The sequence below is a fragment of the Castanea sativa genome, chromosome 11, assembly GCF_040712315.1.
Source record: "Castanea sativa cultivar Marrone di Chiusa Pesio chromosome 11, ASM4071231v1".
Lineage (NCBI taxonomy): Eukaryota > Viridiplantae > Streptophyta > Magnoliopsida > Fagales > Fagaceae > Castanea > Castanea sativa.
This window is the reverse complement of record NC_134023.1, coordinates 58239700-58244673: the sequence shown is the minus strand read 5'-3', so window position 1 is coordinate 58244673 and position 4974 is coordinate 58239700. Positions and strand designations below refer to the sequence as shown.

The window sequence follows — 4974 nt, the reverse complement described above, 5'->3', positions numbered from 1 at the left end:
TATCCCTTACGGGGATCGAACCCGTGTCTTCGACATGAAAAGACGATGTCCTAACCACTGGACGAAAAGGACCAAAAAGCCATTCATCATATACCTCAGCTCTAAGAATAAAAGTGGTTTGTTTTGTTTCTATACACAATTCAAGATTTCGTTTGTGTTCATGTTGGTGATTTCTGATGTGAATTCGGCGGGTCGTCCCCCTTCTTGCGGGTTCCACCAACCCAGTGACACACCAACCACGCCCCCTTTCTTTGTCTTTCAGCCCCCCCTGAACAGAGTAAGTAAGGCCTCGCTCTTTCTAATTAAAAAAAAAAAAAGGGGCGGAGCGCCCGTTTGAAGTGGCAAAGGCCTATGCTAAAGTAAGAAAGAAAGTATGTTAAGGTTACGAAATAAGGTGAGCTGGTTAAGGAAAGCTCAGGTTATAAAATCGCTTAGCCGTTAATGAATTAATTAAGTAGTAGTAAGGCGTCGGTACGAAGTTGCGTCAGCTGTAGGTATAGACTAGGCTAAGGGACGTACTTCATCTCTTCTATTCTCTTTACTTACACCTTAAACTTCCGCTAAGTCTAACGAGGCTCAGGTGCGGAGCCTTCCATTGTGGGCCGAGACTACGCAAAAGTAGAACACCATAGAAACTTCGCTGACTTTATCATAAACCTTGATTTCGCTACGCTCAATAAGAACCCGGAATAGCGAAAGTCGGTTTGTGTTCCGCTTCCAAAGTCAGTCGTCTTTGCCCAAGTGTGAACTGCAGACGACTCTCCAGTGGTTCCATTCCTTCTTACTTAACTTCTGGGTCAACCCAACCTGCATGGGAAGAAGAGGGTCAGCCAAACAGCGGGCAGCTCCACTTTGTACATTTGCTGAGGCAGACCCATTAGGAATTTTAGAAAAGGGAAGGGAGCTTTTCACTAAAGGAGGCAATAGGGATGAAAGAGGCGGGAAGCTACCGCTTTTAGAATGCAAGCTTATCCTTGACATTTTTTTAGAGCGTACCACTATTAAAATAATAAAAAAAAGATTTATGGATGAAGTAATCGGAGTAACAAATGATTACGGTTGCGGAAACCGGAGAAAGTCGGTTACCTTTTGAATCAAAGTAGCGATGAGCCGAGTACTACGACTACAGGGGGGGAGCAAAGCTTCGTAGACAGATTCGCTTCCTCATCGCTTCTTTCTGGCGACTAGCTTCTCAAGTGGGTGGCTTGGTAAGCAAGCTACCTTCAGCATCGGTAAAATCCTTAAAAAGAATAGGTCGGAATGGTGGGGAAGGAGGCCCTCCCTACTTCAATGGAAAGGGGGGAATCGCCGTTTCACAGCCGCTCCTCTACAACTACCTTTCGCCCAACATGATCACGAACGAAGACAGAGAATTGCGTAGATAGAAGGACGAAATAAACCAACCCACTTGTCCTGATCGGAACGATTGAAGAAAGAGAGAGAATGGTGCCCCCTTTCGCCCAGGGGGCATCGTCGGAGAAAAATGTCGGGGACAGGGTGAGAACCTTTTGTTGGTTATGCCCTTTAAGTGTTGGTTCTTCCATATTTAGATTAGATATGGAGATAGATCCAGATAAAGATCTATATCTTTCTCTCGATAGATAGAAAGATATATTGAGAAACGGATATTGATCTGCTTTCAAGATCTATGAGCAAGAGAGATCCCTAAATATCCATTTGAAAAAAGAGATGAATAGATAGGGCGAAGCCAGCTGAAGGAAGGGCGCTAACGCGCCCCTGCAATCTTTCTAAAGCAAGAAGTGCCTTAATATTCTAATATTAGTAAAGGCGCCTTAGCCTATCTAAACGTAAGGGGCCTTTTCTTGCTCGTTAGCGCCTACCTACCCCTATTTTCTTAGTTTTTTCATAAAGGAACTCAAGTTTAGCCTTTTGACAACCTTACTAATAGAAAGGGGCTAGCGCGCAATGGCTTTCTCTGATATGGGCTCGCTTCTTCAAGCGGAGCTTGCTACTTTACATTTTGATAGGAGTAGGTGCTTGCTGCTCGTCAAAGCCATAGCTTGTTGTCTACTAAACGAGCCTCCACTGCCCGCCCGGCCCCTATCTTTAATCTTAAGTAAAGTGAAGTCAAATCAATGAAGTGAACAGCCCAACCTCTTTGTTTAAAGCTTTGCCAGGAAGCTTCTACTTGTTGAAGCTTTGCTTCCCCTAATTCCAAAACACAACAGTAGACTTGCAACTATAGTATAGGAAAAAGCTTCTCTTTGATAGCGGTCAGGGGGGGTTCGGAAAGGATTTGATTGTAGATAGAGACTTAAACCTGTGCGGGGGTAGGGGCGGATGTAGCCAAGTGGATCAAGGCAGTGGATTGTGAATCCACCACGCGTGGGTTCAATCCCCGTCGTTCGCCCATCAATAAATGGACCATTTGTTACGGAGACACAAGACAAACCTAGAAATCATTTTTCTGCAAGTTATCTCGAGGCTTTCAAATGCATCCAAGCAATTGGTACCTGATTGAAACATAGAAAGCATAGATTCGCGTCGCCTACTTGCGGAAAGCACAAATGGAATGGCGGATCATTCATTGTATGAAGTTTTTAAGACCTCACTAATCAGCCTTACACTTTTTAGTTCATAATGAATGAAGTGAACCCCCGGATGAAGAGAAAATCTCCCTTCCCTTTTACTAAACCATGGGGAGCCCCGAGTAGTTTACCGAGCAAATTTTGTTGTCGTGACGATACCTTTCTTAGTGGAAGATCAGAAAAGACTTCTCTTCATCACAAGACTGATTAGGTCTGTCGTAGACACCCGAGAGACCCCCACAAGGCAGGCTAAAAGAGTAAGAGGACAACAAACAAAGAGTTATGCTTTCATTTCTTTGTTGAGATTGAAATCAAGTTCTTTAAAAAGAGGGTAGGTATAATGCACGCAGGCCAAGTCAAGAAAAGGACTTCCTTACTTTTCTTTCATAGTAGTCTTAATGACTAGTAGTTTAAAGCCTTAAGAAAAAAACCGGTTTTTTTCGGCACTCGGTTCCTTTGTCTTAAGTCAAGTTCAATTTAATTTTTCGATTCGGAACTCTTAGTCGAGTTGATGGCGAGATCGATTTTTTGTTCGAGGTTCAAGAGAAAAGAGAGGAACCATAGCCCAATGGTGCTTTTACGAAAGTACGGTTACCGGTAGCTAATACCTTCTCGACACTATCGAACCTTAAATCCACTCTCAATCACTCTTTTTAGTGGGGAGGAATTGTTTTCGTATCTTGGACTTAAGGAAAGGAAAAAAGTGCCCTATCTGCCTTTAAGTGAGAGGGGGGGGAGGGGAAGTGCCAGTTGTTTGTTTTCAAGTCAAGCTCCATATCCCTATCTCTTTTTAGGTTGGCATAACAAAGAAAGAGAGTGCCAAGAAAGAACACATACCCATCACTTTTGGAGGGTTCGGGACCGTCAAGGAGCCCCTATAGATGTAAAGACTTGACTTCCACTGAACCGGCACTACTATTTGTCGGCTCCTACCACTTGTCCCTCTTTTACGAAAATCCCGGGGTTTATGCATTTTTCGGAAACAAAAGTAGCTCGTCAAGCCAAAAACAGAGGAGCTCCCTCACTACGAAAGGTGTCCCGTGGATTGACGAGTTCCTAAACTACGAAAGATATGGAGCGGATGGCGTACTGATAGATTTCCTATGCGTTCTGGATCCAGCTGAAAAAGCCCTTTTTTTATTAGTAAAGCGCTAACGTGCCCCTTATTGAAAACTAAAGTAAAGCAAGAAGCGAGAAACTTGACTTGGAGAAAGAAATGATAATAAGTAAAAAATAGATTCTAAAATATGGCATTCAAAAGCAAGGAGAGGAGCATCCATGACCCATGACAACAAATTCTTCTTTTTGAAAGCCAATTCCTTCTTCCATTTCTCAAAGAGAATGTTATTTGGTAAGCTCTTTCTTTTTCATACTTATTGTCTCTTTCCTTATCTTTGTATCTCTTTGTTTATTCAAAATGGGTATTCCCATATGTTTTTCTTATTTTATTCTCAAGCGGGGGAGTTAGGTAAGGTGCGCTGAATGAGCGTTGACTTCTTCTTTCTTACTGGAAGAAAAAGAGTAACATTCTTAGTATTAATTACTATATTTATAATTATTTCAGTAAACTGATTGGGTCTATTTGGCTTTTACTCCGAAACTTTTTGATTCCTAAAAAGCCAATGCTCTCTTTCGTATAAATTATATTGATTGTGTTTTGAGTTTTTACTGCGCCAGTTTATCATATATAAACATAAAAACAGTGAAACTCTCTGCCGCCTATACGGAGAAGATCTTTCCTCTTCTCTGAAATGGTGAGGCCAAAATTTACAGGCTAAAAAGAGGGAAAGAAGCTTGTTGAAAGTAGGAATAAGGATTTGCCCCCCCCCTGGTCAAAATAAGGAAAGTGGCCCAGCTGAGTGGCAAGCATTTGTTGGAAGAAGAGGGCGGGGTTCCCACAGCAACCCAAACAATCGCTGATTTGGTATCCGCTTCATGTTATGCTTTACACTGATGAGGCGAACAGTGATCAACCAACTTAATGCCTTCCCTAACCAAAGCGAACTCGAGGGCTCTCGGTATTGATGGGAATGAACCCATTCCTCGAGACCAGGCATGCAGTTTGCTGGCTGCACTACGCCCTTTCCACATTCGTAGCTGTAGTGTAGGTGGGATTCAATCCCCGGCTGCCGAGCCCCTTTTCTCGGTATGCACCTAGAATCAGACGGCCTCTCCTTGGGCTCAAACACTTCATTCTTCTTTTTATTCATTTTTGTTTTAACGTGTAGTTGTTTGGTTTGTTGATCTTTTTTTAAACTTTTTTTCTTTCACTACGTAACGCTTCGCCTTTCATCTATTTCGTTGTTCTGCCTCTTTTATTTTTCTAGAAAATTTGCCTTGCTATAAATCTTTCAAGTCTCGAAGACGGGGGTGTCGCGTTCGGGTAACCGAGCGTGGCGACAGCCGAGGTAGTTCCTCGTCTGTA

General features: G+C 42.8%; 1 non-coding gene across 1 annotated transcript; it reads right to left on the bottom strand.

Moving 5' to 3' along the window:
• TRNAE-UUC (transfer RNA glutamic acid (anticodon UUC)) lies at positions 1-72 on the bottom strand. Its single transcript has one exon. It is a non-coding gene; the product is annotated as a tRNA-Glu (tRNA).
• Positions 73-4974: the final 4902 nt, after the last annotated feature.